Raw genomic sequence first — 22,345 nt, forward strand, 5'->3', positions numbered from 1 at the left:
TGTTTCATGTATTGCACGAAGTGGGTCTCAGTGCATGGCATCCCACTTAGAGATTGACAGCTCTACACAATCATGCCTAAAATCAGAGCTGTCTAGAAGAACTAAAGAATGTAAGGTGAAACATAGAGACAGAAAATGGATTAGACAGAAGACATGTAACCTGTACTACATCCTGTAAATTCAACACAAAAGGCACTGGTTGTATGACAGAGGCATGTATGGCTAAACCATGCGTGCCTCAATTACACTGCCTAAACTATGAATGCGTCTGAACAACGCATTCCTTTTCCACACATGTCTTTACCATGCAATTTTGTGGTAAAGGCATGACTGGTATAGGGATGTGTGGTAAAGATCACACCCTATGCTACCTGCCTTTAGTCCTAACAATAACCCTACCACTAGCCATAAAAAGAACTTTGACCCCATGTTGATCCCTTAAAACTAACCCGACCTCTAAAAACTTCTCCGACCCTCCCTGAGTCCTAAAAACTACCCTGATCCCCCTATACCCCTAACAACTACCCGACCCCACCCCTGAGCCCTAAAAAGTACCCCAACCCCACCCTGAGCCCTAAAAAGTACCCTGACTCGCCCTGAGCCCTAAAAACTGCCAAGCCCTAAAAACAACCCTGACCCCCCTAGCCCTAAAAACGACCCAACCCCCCCTGAACCCTAACAAGTAACCAGACCCTACCCTCAGCCCTAAAAACTACCCCGACCCCCTCAGCCCTAAAAACTGCCCTGACTCTCCCAGTCCTATAAACTTCCCTGACCCCCCTCAGCCTTAAAAACTACCCAAACCCTTCAAAACGACCCCCACCTCCCAAAATCCGGCCCCAGCCCCACTTACCTCACTGCGCCCTCTCCCGATCCTTCCTGTTCCTGGACCCTCCCATTCCAGCATATGCCTGGTTAAGGCATAGGCATGGTTAAGGCAATTGCGCTTGGATTGGAAGGCATGCGTGGCTCTGCCCGCATTGCTCAGGCCATTTCCCAAAAGCATTGCATTGCATGGGTCATAGTATATCATCAACCTACTAAGTAAAAGTTTCTTCATAGATCAGACAGATGCTATTATAATTAGACAATGTGAATTAGCTAATTTGCTGCAGAAATGTTTTACTCCATCTAAAGGTTAGAATAGGACACGTTACAATGCAAACATGTACAACGCATGCCTTTACAACGTGATTTTTACATCTCAACATCCATTACAATGCATAATTTTACAACGCATGCCATCACAACGCATTTTTAGAAACTACATTTACAACACATTCCATTACAACGCATACCATTACAACGCATACCATTACAACGCATAATACTTTTAGGGCAACAGTAGGGTAAGAGTTGGATAGTGTAGGGATAAATATTACTATTCCCACTCCAGTGAGTGCAACAGTAGGGTAAGTGTTGGATAGTGTTGGGGTAAAAAATACTATTCCCACTCCAGTGAGTGCAACAGTAGGGTAAGTGTTGGATAGTGTAGGCATAAAAATGACTATTCCCACTCCAGTGAGTGCAACAGTAGGGTAAGTGTTGGATAGTGTAGGCATGAAAATTACTATTCCCACTCCAGTGAGTGCAACAGTAGGGTAAGTGTTGGATAGTGTAGGTTTAAAATTACTATTACCCATTACTTACCTTATAATGCTTTGTAATGGCATGCGTTGTAGTGACATGCTTTGTAATGGCATGTGTTGTAGTGACATGCGTTGCAATGGCTGCGTTGTAATGGCATGCGATGTAAATGCAGCTGCGTTGTAATGACTGCGTTGTAAATGTAGTGTGTTGTAATGACTGCGTTGTAATGGTTGTTTTCCAAAGATTACAGACTATAATAACAAAAGGGCCAACTCTGCCTTTCACATTATGGAGAACATAAAAAGAGCACTGTTCAGCTCAGTTGCATAGTGGTAACACTGGCCCTACTTAGATTTGTCATTATGTCTAGAAAAGCAAAGTCTGTCATTTGTATTTATTGGCACATTTCAACTGGAATAGCACGTTAAAGGCAGCAGGACATACAGGTGGTGGGAGACAAAGCATGCGTAATTTCTAACCTGCACCCAGCATGCTATACTATGCACTTCAGCACTTTTTAGTTTATAAGATTAAAAATTACCTAAGCCCAACAATAATCTTTTTTAGGAGCTGCAACTGCTTTCTGGAACGACCTTCCAACAGATTTAAGGACCCAACATTCTCATTTGTCAGTCAGATACCACTGCTTCAGTCCTTGCCTGAACTAGGAATGTCTCTATGTTTATCCTTGCCTAACTCCTCTTTCTTCACTTCTGTAGCTCCCTGTTGCGACTAATGTGTGCATCTGTTGCTCTATTGTCAAAATGCCCTAGTACTTTCTTAAGGAAGACAGTTATATAAAACTGGTAAATAAATAAATACATAAATAAATGATAGATATATAAATGCATATAATAATAAATAAATAGATAAATAAATAAATAAATATGCATGCAAAATATTGCAATGACTTCACACTACAGCCAAAATGACAAAATGGGCTTGACACATTTTTGAACATGTGAGTTGTAGACTGAGCGCCATAGAGCAAAATGCTACAGTACAGATTTGTGTTTATTTTCATAAATCTGCAGACAATGGCAAATCCTAAATGAATATAATTGTGAAGGAATATAATCAGAAGTGGTAGAGTGTGAATTGTATTTCAGCATATTGCACAGCAGCCACTAAACAGCTCCACTATGATATCCATTTTTATTTTGTATTTTTGCGTTTCGCCTACAGTGCTCATGCACTGTCAGTGAAAGCATTGTAAATGAAATAAAAACAGGCTTAGAGCCCGCTCCATACTTTCTGTTACTTATCATTGGTTGGCTCCCACGTCGCTCTCATTTCCTTGCTTCTCATTGGACAGGGCCACCTGCTGCTTCCGCTTTCTCTTCGGTCCTTCTTGCTGTCCGGTCATCCGTGGAGCTTGAACCATGTACAATTGCCTGTCCCTGCAGCCAATGTCCTTCAACTGGCTGTGGCTTGTACAGGTATTTATTTTTTATTTTTAATCTAGAACTTAAGAGTACATGTGTTTGCAGGCCCTCTGTACCCCTCCCCATCCGTTTCTCCTCTCATCCTTGTTGTTTGCACTCTCCCTACTACCCCTTCCTGTTGTGTTGTTGTCATCATGTAAAAAACATTGACAAAGCTAATTGATTTCACATAGGGGAAACATATTGTCTTGGCCAATGCTTGTTTCTATGAAAGTGTAAACGAACAATCCTGACCTGTGGGCAACCCTCGCTCGAAATCAGTGCTTCTTTATCATGAAATTGACGAGATAAAATAGTGGATTCATGAGCTTTTGGTACAAAGAACCTCTGTTATGACTGAGTACTAACGTTCAACAGTGACTCTTTTATTTTTCTTCTGTCTATTGATATTCATGCAAAATATAAATGACGACGTGTCCACAATGGCGCATGTGATGTTCTCCGTTGGCATACAAAAAGGCTCTATGAGCACAAGTCAAGCCTGGTCTCTTCGAATGCAACTCTTTGCTCTGCTGGTTTTGTGTTCATCCTGCTGCTATGAATGAATGTGATGTAGTTCTTGCTCAAGAAGCCCAGGCCCATATTTCCTAATTTTTTAATGCTATACAATGCAGCAGCCAGATTTGATGCACTGCACAAGACAGACTACAGCGCAATTACATAACTACTCAAAATGGCCTGCCTCTGGGGTTATCCCCTGCACTAGTTCACTAACTAACTGCCTTGCTTGATGCACAACCTCACACCATGGCGCAGATGTAAGTGTACAGTGTCTAGCATATAATAATAGTAATAGCAGTAATAATAATAATAATAGTAATATTTTCCACATTTGTAAAGTGCAAACTTATCACCCCTAAGGGTATCCTAAGGGTGAATATATCTCTTTACTACTCATGTGATACATCGCATGCCATTACAACGTGGTCGTTAGAACGACCGCGTTGTTACATCGTGAACAATTACATCGCAAGTCGTTACAACGACTTGCTGTAGGGGGCACACTGGATTTAGGAATAGTATAAATTAATATTCCTACTCCAGTTTGTGGAACAGCAGGGAAGGTGTTGGACTGTAAATCCAACACCTTCTGCCCCCTACAGCAATCATTGTAACGACTTTCGATGTAATGGTTGACGATGTTACAACAACCGCGTTGTAATGGCATGCAAAGTACTGCATGCGATGTAAATGCTGTTTCCCTATCCAGGCACCGGGGGGCCGTTGGAGAGATTAATTGAGCTATTGACCAGAGTCACATGATGCTGAGCTGAGCTGCCGCAGGAGATCGAACCGTGAGCCCCAAGCTCCAAAGTCAGCCGATCTGGCCGCTGCACACACCTTTTGTACTGCTAGCAAATTTCTATGCCTAGACAAACCTCTGATCTCACTAATAAATACTTACTATTGAGATCCTATGTGAAGCTGACAGAAAGCTGGTTTGCCTCTGTGAACAATTCAGCCTTTCCTACACACAAGGCAAGAATAACAGGAGTAGGACCCGTTAACCCAGGTGAGACCGGGTAATTAGTATAACAATGTAACAATGTCTCAACTGGGGATCATTTAGCATAGACAGTTAGAAAAACAGCATACATCATAGAGACCAGGGGAAAGGACAAAGGGAGACCACAATGGAAAGAATGAAAATAAGGTTCTTTTAGTAATTGCAGGTAGTTATAACAGCACTACTGTACAATTAAAGTGTATGGTGTCCATAAAACACAAGTGGGCACTGGGTGTGCTAGTGACAGGTGCCCTCGACAAATTGGAAACGGAAATTAAATCTTTGGACTCCTCCCACGTTCGGGACCCTAACCCTGACACGCTAGCCCAGATCCGAGGGAAACTTACCGACTTTGCCGATGAGGCCAATAGAGAAATAATTGTTTAGAAATACATTCCCCGCGAATGACAACTTTAAAGCCCTCCCAGAGCGTAGAAGGGGAGTCCACTGTACCCTCGTTGAGATCGAAGTAGTTAGTGATCGCAGTTTGAATCTCGTTGCATAAGACAGAGTCCCACAACGTATCGGAAGGAAGCCGCCAGGAAAACGCGCGCCGAGGGGGCTGGGGGAGACGTAGACAGAGCTGAACAGGAGCGTGATCTGAGAGGGTGCGTGCCATGTGATCGACGGAGGTGAGCCAGGAGAGCGCATCTGGAGTGGTGATCCAGAGATCCAGATGGGACCAACAACCATGAGTGTCAGTGATGCAAGTGCCCTCGCGAGCCTCAGGGTGCATGTGATGCCAAGCATCAAACAGGGAGTTCTCAGCAAGGATAGAGCTAAGGAGTGCTGCAGCGCGTGGGTGGGAGGCGTGGGTGCCAGAACGATCTAATGCAGGGGACAGTGTTACATTAAAGTCCCCTTCCCAAAGGAGCGCAGCAGGGCCCAGGGACAAAATACGATGCCCTACTTGTGCAAAGAAGTCCGGGTCGTCACTGTTGGGACCGTACAGCGCAGCGACCGTCAATGGTTGAGTCTGAAGGGTACCATGGAGGATAACAAAACGCCCCACGGGGTCAGCAATTACCTGGGAAGTTTGGCAAGGAAGCCTTCTATGTATAAGGATTGATACCCCCGGGAGTAATTGGAATAAAAAGAAGAGTGTGTTTCTCCCCAGTGCCGGGATAGGAGTCTGGAGGCGGACGCAGAGAGCAGGTGGGTCTCCTGAAGGAGACAAATATGCACTTTGTGCCGGAGAAGGTGGGCATGTCCCAGTCGCACCTTGCGGTGGTCATTAAAGCCACGGACATTCCAGGTCCAGAAGGTGGTGTCTGTCATGGTGCCGTATACAGGAAAATATTGACGAGGGAGGTGGTGAATAGGAAGTAGCCCTCGTGCAGATGCATACAACGGTGCAGCATAAAATAAAGAGAGATGAGCAGTGCAACAACATTGGGGATGTAAGAAAACAACCCGGAGTGTGCCATAACAAACGACTCGGCCTCAAAGGGAGACCACAAACCCCCCAAATTAGGGAAAGAAGTATCGAGGAGTGTAGTACACAAGTAAAGAACCTCGAGTGAGTGCGGGGAGCAATGCGATACAACACGGCAGAGCAGGCATGGCACAGCATAGTAGGACATGCAAGAAAACAACAGAATACATACAAACAAAATCAGAAGAGCCTCAGAAGGAGGCCACAAACACCCAAATCCCCCCACTCCCACCGCCCACACCAACCCCCCCAAACAGGTTGAGAAACCACCCACAACCACCCCAGGGAACCACAACTGGGAAGGGGAAAGTTTATAACCAAAGTGGGAATCATCCCGCGGAGGCATGGCGTCGCTCGGCGTACACCCCTGCCAAAAAGACAGGGTGGCCAAGCCAGGTGTAATAGCAGACATCGGGGTAGAGAGCGACCAAAAAACAGACGTGCCTAGCCCCTAAGCATTGCAGTGAGGGGGCAAGCCACCATGGAGCCAGGGGATGCAAATAGGGCCCAGACTAGACCGGTGAACGGGCAGCATGAGAGAGAACAAGCTTGTAAAGTTACGGAGTCAGTCATTGTCGCTTAGGTTGCCGTCGTAGCTTGGCCAGATATGCCAGAGAGTATGAGACCTCATGTTTCTGGAGAATCCGCTTCGCAGGTAGGAACTTGCGGCAGGCAGCCTGTACCGCGAGGGTGTAATCGGGGTAGAATGACAGGGAGTTGTCCTGGTGATGGATCTCACCCTTCTCCCTGGCCGCTCAAAGAATTGCGTCACGGTCCCTAAAATTGAGGAGTTTGGCGATGATTGGGCGGGCCTGCAATCCGGGACCTGGGCAAGGCCCCAGGGAGCGGTGGGCTCTCTCCACAATGAAGACCGGAGAAAGCACGTTGCCAAACAGTTCAAGCACAAGTTGTTCCACAAAGTCCTCCATCCGCGAGATGTTAGTGGACTCGGGCACACCCGTGATGCGGAGGTTGCTCCTGCGGGAACGCGCTTCCAAATCCTCATTTTGATTGCGTATCAGTTCCAGTATTTTGTCCATTTGGAGGAGCTTTTGTCGATCCTGGGTGGCGGCGTCCTCAACGTCAGAGACCCTCAGCTCGACGTGCAGCAGGCGAGTGTCGTTCGAGTCCACCCGAGTCCACCGAGACGACAACTGTTCCAGCTGGGCTGCTATGCCAGAGACCGCAGACTTGACCTCCTGCATGATGGACTTGAGGTCGTCCTCCCGAGAGGGGGGCCATCTCTGCGGGGGTTGCTGAGTCGCCCCCGTCAGTGGCCGTGCCGTCCTGGTGCGTCTGTCGGCGTTGGTCGAATGCAATCTTGGGTTGTTTAGGGTCAGTCTTACCATGGCAGGCACAGGAAGTGAAGTGAGTGGGAAGAGAACACAGCTGGGTGGCGAGGTGGCAGTGCCCAACTGTGTGAGGGGGCTGTCCCTGCTTGCGAAGAGACGAATCGGGGGGCAATGCCAGATAAGACAAAGGGAGCCAATGAGCAATATTGGGCTGCGCTCCCGCCAGCTGCCCGCCATGGCAGGCTCCAATTAGGACCGTGAGGTCAGTCAGATGAGTGATCCAGAGAAGTACGTCTCCGCACTGGCGGGCCGGACATGTAGGAGTGAAATGCTGTAAGATCTTGATGCCACCCAGCGGGGGGCGATCGCAGCAATGTCAGTCCGGGTGGGGCCTTCTCAGAGGGTGTGCAACCGCGGGGACATGGCAGCGGGGACTCACGGAGGGTGTGCGGCCTCCAACGCGGGACCAAATCCGCGGGGCCAGAGGGCAATAGGTCAACAGCAGTACTGGCGGTTAGGAGTGGGGCCCCGCGGTATGGTGGGCAAGCCCTCAGCCCAGCTACGACAGCCCCCGCAGCAAAAGCACTTACCTCAGGCAACAGGAGGCGGGTAGCAGGTAGATCCCAGCAGGCACAGACAGGAGGGTAGTATGCAGAGCGGAGTAGGGTAGTCCAGCCAAAATCGAGCCGCCAGGTGCAGGGGGCCCTACCAGTATAAGATGACGGTCGGCACTGGGCCCAAAAGGAGACTGAATCGAGATCCGATTGCAGCTTCAGGTGCAGGGAGGCAGGTTGGGCAGGCACCGCACAGACCAGTGCGTCTGCAGCGTTTAGGGCGGAGGGACGGCCCCGTAGAGCGGGCCGCAGAACAATCAAGATATGTGGGCTGCAGGAAGGCCAGGTCCGGTGTGTGGCAGAGGCCAATCAGGAAGACTGCATTTGGGCTGTGCAGGGGGCCGGGTGCGGCTAAACCAAGAGGCGAGCAGCAGCGAGGAGTCATGAGAGGCACGCCGCCCACGTCGCCTGGCCCGGTGGGGGAGGGCCATCACGGCGGGTGCCGGACCTCAGGTGAGCAGTGCCCGCACAGTGAAACAGCTCAGGCCAGACAGTGTGGCCCGTGCGCCCCCAACCCCGCCACCGAAAGCCCCTGGCGACAGCAGCACTCAGCGGCACTTCCAGGCAGCAGAGGAGGGCAGACCACAGGTTGGGGCTCCAAACGTGGTGCGTCGCAGTGGAAGACAGGCAGGTAGGACTTGTGGCGCCAGCGGGAAGGCCCGACCGCGAGGTGCAGGCACAGGAGTGGAACTCGGCCGAGAAGCAGCATGGGGGGGGGGGGGCCACAAATGACAACAGGCGATGCCCCTGGACAGGGTAAGACCAGATACGCCGGAGACAGGTTTCGGGGATGTAGTCTGCCGGATTCTGGCGGATAATGAGCTTAGCCAGCAGAGCCCACTTAAAGTTCGGCCATCTTGCAGCCGTTCGGCCATCTTGCAGCCGGCTAATCCAGGCCTCCTACCTCTTCCTTCCTACCAGAATTGCAGAATCATCCACATCAACGTCCTCTGATGTGTGATGTGCCTCACATGTGGGTGGTGGTGTTTCATCTGCAGCACTGTGTGGCACTGACACATCAGGGGCGGAGGTGGATTGTCTGCCGCACTGTGAGGCACTGACACATCAGGGGCAGAGATGTGGATGGAGTAGTAGCAGCAGCATTCATCTGGACCAGGCCTTGTGGCAGCAATGCCATGATGAGGCTCTGCAGGGCATGGAAGATCCCAGCTACATCTTGCTGGTCTGCAGCCGTGGCAGCTATTCTTTCCGCCTGCATCCGCTCCATGTTCTTCATGATCCTCCGCATGTGTCCCAACTCCCGGGTGACATCGGTGGAGCCATTCTGACTAGACAGTTGTACTTGTGTCAGAATCATGACTCCAGCGATGTCAGCCATGGAATGTTGTAGAGAATGGAGTGGACTGTGGGTGTCTGTTAGTGACTGTAAGTGGTCCCTGATGGGACTTAGACACCCACGTATGGCATCTAGTTTGGCTGCCATGAGGTCGAACCCTCATTGCAGAGAGAAAGAGAAAGGGAGCGAGAGGAAGGGAGAGAGAAAGAGAGAGGGAGAGAGAAGGAGAGAGAGGGAGAGAGAAAGAGAGAGGAGAGAGGGAGAGATAAAGAGAGAGGGGGAGAGAAAGAGGGAAAGGGAGATGGAGAGAGGGAGAGAGAAAGAGAGAGGGAGAGAGAAAGAGAGAGGGAGAGAGAGGGAGAGAGAAAGAGAGAGGCAGAGAGAGAGAGGGAGAGAGGGAGAGAGAAAGAGAGAGGGAGAGAGAGAGGGAGAGAGAAAGAGAGAGGGAGAGAGCGAGAGAGGGAGAGAGAGAGAGAGGGAGAGAGAGGAAGAGAAGGAGAGAGAAAGAGAGAGTGCCGACACTGCGGACCCAGGCCCCACTGCTCACCTGCAGCCATCGGTGTGTCTCCAACCATGTGCCAGCTCACACTGCAGTCCCCAGGTCACTCATCTGAAACAGTTGCTAGAGACATGAATGGCATAGTCCATACAGTAGCACACGCCATCACCACTTGCCCACCCCTACGCACACAGGCTGCTGCACCCCAGCCCCTCCTGCCGCCCAGCAGAGACTGCCCCCCCTACGCGACCAGGCCTCACTGTTCACCTTCTGCCACCGGCGTGTCTCCAAGAGGGCCCACCACGTGCCGGTTGGATCTCCAAGCCCGTGGCCCACGACCATGGCACCCTCCACATCATGCAGCCACACACCGCTGGCCACCAGGTCACACACATGATTCTGGGTCTTGATTTTGCAATGGCAGAGAACACATCAGTGCACAGGGCATCATCGCAGGCTTCACACCTGCTCAGCCCAATAGGTGCCACTAACTCTGTGAACTGTGAGGCGACGCTACGTGGGGGGAGGAACGCACTGCCCGCTGGCTCAGGCCTACACTGCGGTCCAGCAGGGCTCACACCAATGCCACCATTCCGGAACGCCCGGACGGCGCATCATCGCAGGCTGCATACCTGCTCAGCACTGAAGGTACCCCTATCTCAGTGCACCGAATGACACCGTCCCGTGGCGGTGTGCCTATGCCTGCCATAGTGCATCTGGTGCCACCAAGTCTGTGCACCACTAGCCATGGACCCTTTATGATTGAGTCCCGTGGTGCGGACGCCATCAAGTCACCCACGGCACCGGGCAATGTGCTGTGCCCGGGCCCTAGGCCCTCATGCATAAAGGATACCCACACGGAGACACCCAATTGGAGAGTGGAAATGGCATCCAGCATGTGCGTCAGGCCCTTTTTATTGGTACGGTCACATGTCCTGTGACGCTGGTGCCGAATGGGTGTGGTGTGGGTGGCTGTGGCATGCTGACAACTAGACCTGTGAGCAGCAGATCCCTACAGGGAAGACCTGAGACATGTAGCGTTGTCGTCCACCCCTGTGAGCGTGAGCAGAGTGGACTGGCCTGGAGTATGCCAGTACAGCGTAGGTGTGTGAACCATGACCCCGCGGCTGTGTGTGTGCTTCCTTCCTGGCCGGGACAAGGAAGTAACCAATGCGTTTTTTCCTGTTCTAGTGTTGGCGCCATCCGGCACGCAATCGGCAATGTGTCACCCTGTGACCCAAGTCCCACAACATAAGCAACATGGATGTATATGCATTCATGCCTCCACACTTGCAAGATCATAGACATGACACATCATTGTGAAAATGAATGTTTAATGCACATTCAATGGAGTGTTGTATGCGGAGCAGTACAGGGCCATGCAAAGCCCACCTTGCAGTGTCGGCCCATGGCGCTCCATCCAGAGTCCTTCTGTGAATTACATTTTCCTTAGTAGTGGAGGAGTTCAGTCCACAGTCTGATATCTGTGTCATGGGTGACCAGACAGAATATGGAAGTCCATGTTGAGGTCCAAGGTAAGTGTCGCAGAATGCATCGGGGGACACTGAAAGGGGATGATGCTGAGGGCAGAACCAAGCATTAACAGGCCATATGGCGGACATGGATGCTACCGCTTCCTTATGACCATGAGGCCAGATTCATCCGCATCTTCATCCTCTGCTGTTTCAGGTGCCTCACATGTGGGTGGTGGTGTTCTGTCTCCAGCACTGTGGCACTGACACCGCAGGGGCCAGAGATGTGGATGGAGTGGTAGCAGCAGCATGCATCGGCGCCAGGCCTCGTGGCAGCAATGCCATGAGGATGGTCTTTATGGCATTGAGGGACCCAGCCAACTCTCGCTGGTGTGCAGCTGTGTCAGCAGCTGTTTCCCCATGGTTACGCTCCCTGTCTTCCATGAGCCTCCGCATGAGTCCCAACTCTCGGGCGAGCTCGCTGGAGCCACTATGACTGAACAGTCGTTCTTGCCTCTGAGTCAGGACCCTGGCAATTTAAGCCATGGTTTGTTGGAAGGGCATGGAGTGGACTGTCGGTGTCCGTTGGGGACTGTGAGTGGTCCCTGATGGGACTTAGATACCCACGTATGGCGTCTAGTTTGTCTGCCATGCGGTCGAACCCCACCTGCACCTGTATGGCCAGCTTCTCCTGGCACCCCAACACACGGAGTTGGAAGGCTATGTGTTGGGTCCTGGGAGTCACCCGTGGTGGTGGGTGCTGCCTGCTGTGTGTACTGTGCAGGGGGTGGGTTCTCCTCGTAGCAGCTGGGCTGACCTGCTCCTAGAAGTGGGCTGCGGAGGCTGTCCACGAGCTGTTGAAGGGCGTCGGAGTCGAAGGTCTGGTTGGCCTCTTCATCATCAGAGAACAGAGGCTGGGACTGCTCTGCAGGAGGTGTTGTATTTCCCTCTTGAATGTGAAGGGGAGATGCAGTTTAACATTGTGTGCACATGTATGTTGATGCATTGAACATGTTTACATGCAAACTGAATGACAGTGTACATTGTGACTGTTTGTGGGGAGTCGCCTGTGTGATGTGGGACTGTGGAGATTTCGACCACTTCACGGATGTGTGTTTGTACTTGTACATTGTCAACTCACATTTCCATGCGAGGCCATATGTGATTGGCCAGTTACTGCACACAAGCGGGACCAGTTGTGTCCCCTGTTCTATTGTGGCTGTGTTGCAGATTGTGCCACATCGTTGTCAATGTTGTTGTGCTCTGCATGTGATGTGTGTGCTGCGTTTTGGGGGAGTCGCCCCTGCAGCTTTGAGTTGGCTGCCACTGATCCCTTACATGCGGTGTGCCTCTGCCTTCTGTGCTTATACAGTGCTGGGATGTGGCATTCGTGGGTGCATTGGTATCTTGGTGGGAGTTGGGGGTCTGGGGCATGGTTTGTTTGATGATGTGCTGTGCTTACTTGTGCATGTGTGCCATTGTGCCCATCTCCCCCTGTCCCCCAAGTCCATGGTCGTTACTCACCCTGTTGCTGTTGTGTCCGGTCCTGTTGAGCAGTGTCCGGTCCCCCAACTCCTGCCACTGTCTTCCCACTGATGACTGTGGACACCATTTCCTCCATCTCGTCCAGCTCCTCCTGTAGCGCTGGACTGCCACCTCCAGTCTGCATTGCTGCCTTCCTGTTGTTTGTGAGCTTCTGCATGGTTTTGCGCTTCGCATCATTCCAGCCCCTCTTGGCCTCTTCCATTGACATCTTCAGCACTCCGACTGCATTCACCTTGTCCACGATGGTCTGCCATATTCCATTTTTGGTTCCCAGTGACACAGTGGAGGGGACGAACAGTAGTTGATGGTGTTCTATCACCTCCATTATCAGGATCCTGTTTTCCTGCGGACTGCACCTTTTCTTCCTACTCTTCTTCTCCTTGCCCTTCCCTGACCCCGAAGTTCCAGGCTGGTCCTCCGTGGGCTTGTGGGGTTCTGGTTGTCCTCTGCACTTGCTCCGGCTGACTCCATTGTGCTTCGCTGTTGTTTGGCTTTTGTATGTGTTTTTTTTCACCTTTTGTAGAGCATTTTCCCGCATGTCGCGTGGGGATTGCAGGCCCGTGGCTGGTTTTCGCTGATTTATGTATCACGGTTGGCGTGATCGCTGCATTTTTGGCGTTGGTATTTCGCATTTTTGCAGCGTCGCTTTGGTTTGACGCATTGTCGTGGGACTATCGCATGTTGCCACCGGCTTGGGAATACCACATTGACACAGAGTTATTTTCCCACGATGGACTGCGATGTGGTGAGTTGCAATACGCTACTCTTGCGGTAGTTATCACACGTTCTTGAGAATATACCACAAAGTTTCTTAAGTGGCCTCTAACCTACACACCTTACCTGAACAACAGAATTGTTGTCAGTGAGCTTCTGTACTTAGAGGGGTGCTGTCAGTTATTGTTTTCCAGAGTTAATAAGGGCTTGAGTCTGAGGCGTTAATAGCCCTTGTTAAAGGTGATTTGAGTACAACTCGCATGAAGCACCCAGGAAGAGCTGAAGATGGCTCTAAAGTGATTACATGTCTATACTAGGCTTCAATACACTTTTCCTGATTATTATGAAAAAGGCCAGACCTCATGATTAATAATGAATGGAAAATGCATGAATTAGAATATGAATTCCGTTGCACATTTAGTAAAATTAATACATCTCACAGCATAAGCCAGATTAATACATATATAAGTGATTGATGCATGTCAACCTATAATAAAGCAGAGGTTGTATGTCGTACATGTGCAATTAATACTAAATGAAGCACGTTTGCATATGAAAAATATGCACTTTGATGCAGAAATGTAAAAATGGAATCAGACTACATAAATGAATCACACAAAGCACACGTCTCTCGCTCCTTATATTCTATTAGTATTTCATACCTAATCATAGAAATAACTTCATGAAGTGGACCCACACTCTTCTATCACATTTCCTTAAGTGATGTGTGAGGGTTACTTACTACCACTAATACTCATTGATGGTAAAATATATATATATATTCATGTTTGGTAGACAATACAGCTATAATTTCCACATATGTCCTCTTTTATTTGGATATGATTCACAAAAACCATAGGGGTAAGTTCGGAAACCTATGAAAACCATAGATTTCCATGTGTTCTCCTATTATTACACATGCGTGGATTGTCAGCAGTAGGGGCAGACTGCAGTTGTAAAGCTGGGCTTAAAGTGGCGTTTGATACTTTTTCCTGTTTTATCGACATGTAAAGCGTTTTTGTTGCAACATCCTATCCTTACATCTTTCAAAAACATATGAAGGTGGGTGTTTGTGGAATTCCCCAGTCTAAACATGTATTTCTATTGCACATATTATATGCCTCCTTTATTTAAAAGTTGTTCCATGTAGAGCAATTCCTTCCACTTTACCGTTGGTGAATATTGGGTGCTTGGAGCATCTTGAGGCTGTGAAAACCATTGGACATGTTTTCATTGTTCACAAAGTTCCGGCCACCAGCCCTGACATGGTATGTAGATGTAATGTATGTATGTATGGTTGCAATGTATGGATGGAAATGAGATTTCTAAAGCACAAACCTACTCAAAAGGCAAAAAGCAGCTGAGTTCTGGGTGACATTTTTGTTCCACCCATTCCCCCACTAATTTTAATCTATGGAATAACATACTTCCTGTGATCCGGGGGAAATCATGACACCGGGTAGACTGTCTACAGTTGTAACAAACCTCTACAAATATCCACTGAACCTGATTCTGCAAATCAGGGGGCATATCATCAAGCGGCAGCGATAATTATCGCTGGCCACGTTTAGCGTGCACATTTGTAAAGCCGTCTATTGCCTGATTTCTATCGCCCGGTTAGCACACTATTAACAACGTGCATCTCCGACGCGACAGAAATCCCGGCAATAGCGGCGATAAGCGGCAATATCGCAGGATTTCCAGAGATAGAAAACAATGTGAGGGAAAATATTGTAGATAGGGAGATGTGGACCTACAATCCACCTGCCATGATGATATATATGGCTAAGTCGTAAAATTAGCAGGCGTAAGAAACCGGCGATATACCCGGTTATCGCTAATTTTTATGTCGCTAGGAGGGTTAGTGATTTCCTTGTTGATAGGGAGAAGCTGCGTTAGCGATTATTTTCGCTGAATTTCAGCCGGGAACGCCTACCTCGCATCTCATTAGCAATGTGAGACGAGGAGCAAAGCAAATGGGCGATAAGGCATGGATTCACGCGTTAGCGTGTCCATGCTGATAGGGCGATAAAATTAGTGCCGCTTTTCGCCCGAAAACAGACGCTAAAGCGGTGATAATTTTAACGCCAGGCCTTGTTGATATGCCCCCTGGTTCTTTTATTTGAGGGTAAGGATCACACTTTTTGCACACCTCCCCAAAAGGTTCTGAGAATCAGGCCGCGTGTGTCATTAAAGGTCACAGATTTTGATACTGACGCGGTTGCCTGAGCCTTCACCCGTCTGTGGCAGACAAAGTGAGCCGCATATTTGATTGGGTAATAAGAATTTCCATGCAAAGGGCATTATATGAAAATGCAATATAAATTATAAATCAGTGCTGACCACGCATATACAAATATGCAGCTAGGGCGCTATCGGCTCCAACGCAATCAAAAGGAACATGGGCCTTCTTGACCCAGATTGGGCAGCTAAGCACCGGCAAGTTTGGGTGCATCCGGCCCTTTACACTCATGGGCACTGGTGCCACTACACCTGCTGCACTATTGATAGTTAACGCTCCTGAATGGACATTGACTCTGAGATGATGAACACCAAGGGCCAGCCCGCAAGTTGCACTATAGTTTACAAATATCAAATAGTATACCAAAGCAACATGCAATTGGTACTAGAAGTGACCTCATGAACCCTCTGGCGACTCCGGTTGAGCCCCTGCCCCACTTGAGGGGTCGCGGGAGGGCAAGGAAATGGAAAGCATCAAATGTAAACAGTGTTTTTAGAGCCCTGTTTACTCTTTATTCCTTCCGGTGCCTTGCTGACCCCCGAGTTCATAGGTTGGAAAGGCAGTGGCGGGGGAAGAGGGGGAGTACCAAAGGGCAAGCCAGGGGGCAGCAGCTGCCACCTTCTCTATGCCTAATTGACTTCCTTGTGTAAACTCTTACAGTGTTAAGTCCACTGTCCTGGTTTATAATTCAATTGAATTCATTTTTTGCAAAACGTGTTTTGTCAAGTGGGCTCCAGTATTTCGCAGTAAAATGCCTGCTGTTCCCAGACGGGTCATTTCTCCTTTCACATCGGTGTAAAGAAGACGAGCGGCCGGCAGGCGTGTCGTGCAGTACAGAGCGCCTCTCTGACCTTTCAAGGCGGCCGAGCCAAAGGCCAGTGTTAGCAGACGCCTGACCTGCTGCCCTCGACGCCGTCACGTGACATCCTATAAATACAGTGCTAAAGAGGTCTAGCCCAGCTGAGCCCGCTTAAGGGCTTGCCTCCTGACATGACGACATGTAACTTTCCACCCAGCCAGAAAGTAATTCCTCTTCTCTGCTCTAGGTAACACGAAGAGAACGTTCTGCTTTAATGAGGCCTTTTTTTCCCCGTTCTTCTTGTGGGATGAAATAGTTTCCTTCTCTTGTCTGCTCTGCATTTAGGTTTCCATTCATTACCTATGCGCTTCCGCATCCTACACAGATATAGTAATCGCTATATATCTGCTACATTTTTATTTATTTTTTTGCAGATTTATATAGCGCAAACTCGACCCAAAGGTATTGGAGCACTTTACATGAGCACCAGTTACTACACAAGGACACATTCCTTTTTGGTAGGCACGGGGAGAATAAGTGATTTGCCCAGAATCACAAGATGCTAAGCCAATGCTGAGGCTCGAGCCTGCTTCCCCAGCTCCAAAGTTGGTAGCTCTTGCCATTAGGCCACATCCTCTCCCCGTTCTCACATTTGTGGCGTTCCGTGTCTCACCACCAATACTCGAAGTGGGGTGGATCTGAGCGCCGCGCCGTGCCCATTTTTTTTATTTTAGAAAAACAGTTGCCCCGTTGTTTGTGAAAACACAACCGCCCCTGAACCCTTAATTTTGAGAGTTGACTTGTAAGGCAGGGAGTCTCCTGTGCTGTCACATCGAGGGCAGGGACATCTTAAGGATTTTGGGGGCCCTGGGCCAATCGTATTTTGGGTGCCCTGGGCCAATCGTATTTTGGGGGCCCTGGGCCAATCGTATTTTGGGTGCCCTGGGCCAATCGTATTTTGTGGGCCCTGGGCCAATCGTATTTTGGGAGCCCCTGTTCAGAACAGCTTTGAGTTTATGATCCAATTTCAGCCCTTTCATGCCCTCTTTGGCCAGGTCACTGGTTGTGCAAAGGCACAATGGTGAACATTCTAAACGTATTTACATCTAATATTAAGGAATAGTGTTTTCAAAATTGTATTAGAGCAGCAGCTCACTAATATTACTGAAAATAATCACTGTGACACCCTCCCATTTCTCATATGTGAGGTCCTGCTTTGATGTAAAAGAAAGTTTTTTGATGGGTGTTGCATGAAACATAAAAAAAATTCTTTAAAATGTCTGTAATATATTCTAACAAATCACACACATTGAAGATTAATTTAAGGAACAAGGTAAAATTATTCAAGGTCAATGGGGCAATACTCTCGGCAGAACACAGCTGGCCCTATCAGGGCCCCCCCCAGAAAGGCTAGGGCCCTGGGCCAGAGCCCACTTTGCCGATGCCTTAAAACGTCTGCGATCAATGGAGGGGCAAACGACAAAATAATTCTTCTGTCCAGGATGCCCGCAGGCTGAAGTACACGTAAATGTGTGCCATTTGTTAATCTGCAAATGTAAAAAGTGCCCGAAAGCCAGTATTGGCTTAAATTGATGGACTCACTCGAGGCCTCCTGATGACACTTCTATTCTTTCTAAGAGACATTGTCTAGGAGCTACTAGCTAAGCTGTGAAGTGGGCGCTTTTAAAAGATAGTTAGATAAAAACATTTGCATTAAGTACAGTCTGGGTATTACTAAGATCTTTTTTATTTTAAACGTTCATGTAAATATTGCAGCAGCCAGTCTTATACTGTGAAAATTCAAGTTTAAAATAATGATATATTCACAGTGCTTTCTGTCACAGACTAGGAACTCATAGCAATAAACAAACTCAAGTCACTTTACTGCACAAACCAAGATTTAATTCTGTGGCTCTCTGGTGCAGTGTGCTAACTAATAGAGGACTTATAATATGTGATAGTGCATTTCCCACCCATTAACATAACTTGCATTTCATTTTCATTTAAGCTGTCCTAAAGGGGAAAGGCTGAATAAAGTTACTGAATATTTCTTTTTTAGCCACGCCTTTGATCACACCCCCACGCTCACTCACTCCATCCCCCACTGCGTGAAGCATCACAGTACCCATGCTTTTGTTAATGCACTTTGACCACTGCTCATCACAGATCATAATGCAGTGATAGCTCAGTAGGTACTCTACTTGCTCAGTTTTAGACTCACAACTTTGAATCCTTGCAGGCCTTCTCGGCTTCCTATCTGCCTATGATCAATTATATCATTACCATGAGGATGAACCCGGGGCTGGCCCTTGCTCCAATAGTGCCCTGGGGGGGAATACATTTGTCAGCTTTTGTGACTGCTGCTGATTAAATTGACACAGTTCAGTCCATGGCTGGCTACATCAAAGCAGCGACTTGCCTCTGAACACACATCTCCGCACCTCCAGCAAATCACCGGAATCTCCCCCAATGTATCTCCATCACGCTGGTTCTAACTGGTAGGTTGGGTTAGGACACAGTGGGGTGGGATGAATGTGTCTCGGCGTGGGGTTATTTTATTTATTTACTTATAAAGTTTTATATAGTGCGAACATGACCCTTGTGAGTATCAGAGTGCTTTATAATGATCAAGGCGAACTGCATAACAATAACAACAATATCATGTAACAGGGACAAGTTCTAGGCATCTCTCCTAGAGATCAGACCACAGGGTCCAGTATAACAGAGTAAGAATATAGTTTGCGAGAAGTGAGCAAGCGTGCAGGCAAGTGATAGATCAACTTCTGGAGAATAGTTCATGCAGCTTGGTTTGAAGACAGTGCGTTAGAGATAAATGGGAGGGCAAGGTAGGGGGTTGATAGGGTGCAAGATAAAAACAAGCATTTGCAATGCATTAGGTCTTGCATTACGGAAAGTTTAAGCTTTTGACTTTGCATTATTATTTGCAACACCAATAGTTTAAACTTTTAGTAATGCAGGACCTATTGCATCGCAAATGCTTGTTTTTAAATGTATCTATTTGCAGGGACGTGATGGCTTTGCTCCACTCACAACAGTGTCAATCAAAGTGTCACAAGTAATGATTTGACATGTCACACAATTCAGACTGAAAACGTGGAAATGTCACACATAAGCACAATGAAAACGTGGCACCTATGAGGAGTTATATAGTCCAATGAATGAGTTTGTTTATTTGTCTACTTATTAGAGGCTTTAATAATAGACATAAAAGACCTATCGGTCAAGGGTAGCACCCCGAACAATTTTAAGGAACAGTCATCAGTGTTCTAAAAAAAACAATTAAATAGTACCATAGGACACCAGAAATCTGTCAAAGGCAATGGTGGAATAAAATAAAATGTAAAAGATTTCAGAGCGTGCTATAAAAAAAAAGAAATTTGGGTAGAAAAGAAACTAAAAACAACAATTTATCAAATTGTTTGAAGACACAAAAGCAAAGAATTCCAGGAATTTATGGAACCTTGTTAACCAAATATCATCACAGAAAACCCAACTGATCAGCTGAAATATATCAAATGCGACCTGGGCAAGTTACACTGGAAAGCTATAGGCTGGAGACAATAAACTGGAATATGAACTGGATGCATTTGGAATACAATTAAAGACCAATTAAAGACCGCACTACCAAGTAATGATGCCCTGCCCAAACAAAAGACAAGGTAGAGAATACCATCAAAGAAATTTGTAGCAATGGGGCTTCCAGGACAAATGGTATATTAGGAGCCATTTTTAAGATTGCTCAGTCACAATGGGCTGCAATCCTCTTTCCACTATTTAAGTCTTGCGAGTCTCCAATACCATCTGGGATAATTGGAGAGGTTGATTCTGGTGTGAATACATAAAAGGGATCTTTTAATGCACCAGAGACCTTTTCACATTATTACCCTTCTTGATATAGAGGGGAAATTCTTTGCTAAGATCTCAAACAATGAGTTAGAACTGTGCGCAAGAAAGAAGCCTCTGATCCCAATACATGAAACAGGATTCCAGAAGGACTGTAGTATAGAGGACAACCTGCTTGGTTTAGCCATCCGGTTGAACACGCAATGCAGGGAAGGGAGCACCCTCTTTATGCGGGCTTTATAGACTTTGCCAAACCATTCGACAATGTAGATAGAACTAAATTGTGGTCAAAACTTGCCAAGTGGGGCATCCCATCCATTCTTATGAAGGGCATTATCAGCTTATCCATGCATCAATACTGACAAAGGCCTAACGCACAACTGTGTACTAGCTACTTTACTCTTTAATCTCTATTTGGCAGACTTGATTCCAGCAATCAGCTCAGTAAGGTCCTTTCCGCAGAGCATCAAAGGAACAAAGATCAGAGCATTACCATAAGTTGATGATACTACCGGGAAACAACCTTTACGACACAGTCATTACATCGCTCTACCTTTACACAGCAGTCATTACATCGCAACATCCTTTACAACGCATGTCATTACAATGCAGCCATTACATCGCTTGTCACTACAACGCATGTCATTACAACACATGTCACTACAACGCAGGCATTACATCGCAAGCCATTACAATGCATACCATTACAACGCATAGTACCCTTACACTATCCAACACTTACCCTACTGCTGCACTCACTGGAGTTAGAATAGTAATTTTTACCCCTATACTATCCAACACTTACCTTAACTACGATGTTATGGCATGCGATGTAAAATAATGCGTTGTAAAGGATGTTGCGATGTAAAAACTGTGTTGTAAAGGCATGCGTTGTAAATGTATGTGTTGTAACATCTTACACTCGATACTACCTTACTGGACCAGACCACAATCGGACTTCAAAGGTCCTTGGACGCCTTATTGTGCATTGTGACTTAAACAACAGCAAAATAAACATCCCTAAAATAAGATCTTAATATTTGGTCGTAAATTAAATACAAGTGAAAGCTGGTTTATGGATAAGGTAAAAATAGATAATGCAACATCCTGTACATATCTTGGCATTTGGTTTGAAGAAAGAGGTCGGTCCAGGGCACAGCTTCAATCACTCCAAAGCTAGTAGACTCCCATGCCTTCTCTGTGCGCAGTATAACACAGATGCTGCTGAAAGGCCTGCCATGTTTTAAAAAGTGTAGGGATGTGAAAAACACTAAAGTAAAAATCGAAAGGCAATCGATAAAACCGCTCAAGGGAATTATAGCCTTACATTACAGTACAGGTCTGCAATGATCTTTATATTCTGTGAAGAAAACACATATTTGGGATCTAATTTGTAAGTTTTCGAACTTATGTTTTTTTCTCTTGGCACATGAGGCTGCAGTGCAAAATGTGAACTGTCTCAATGCCTAAGGGAACAGTGGGTGACAATGGCTGAGTATTTCACTTGAGAGAGTGGGATTTTTATTAGCTGTTCAGCTATCACTACATTTTAAAAGAGTGAGATGGAGGAATGTTTGGACTGTGGGAAATCCTTCACACAGACAGCGGCATCCTCAATAGCTGAGCACGGGAAGATGCAAAATTACGAATTACAAGGGCCCATGACAGGCTAAATTACTAAAGTGAGATTCGAGCTCAAGATTTATGCGAAGCACAAGGGGAAGTAAGACTTGCAGGACTCTCATTAAATGCACTGCCCTTCTCGGTAGCAGCATCAGCATCAGCTACTGATCGACTTTACTGCAAAAATAAAGGTGTCAAATCGATCCTCAGAGAGAAACATGTCGTGACAGACAAGATTGAGCTAACCTCACAAACTAGTCGTCTCTCATGCTGGTTGTGCACTAGGATCATTGTTGTGATAGCTAAAGTAGAGGAGATAGACTAGACTAGTTTGCACAGGAGAACACAATGCGTGCACGTAGGTAATCGATGGGCACTAGAGTGCTGAACACATAACACGTAAGCCA

Source organism: Triturus cristatus, chromosome 6, assembly GCF_964204655.1.
Source record: "Triturus cristatus chromosome 6, aTriCri1.1, whole genome shotgun sequence".
Taxonomy (NCBI): Eukaryota; Metazoa; Chordata; class Amphibia; order Caudata; family Salamandridae; genus Triturus; species Triturus cristatus.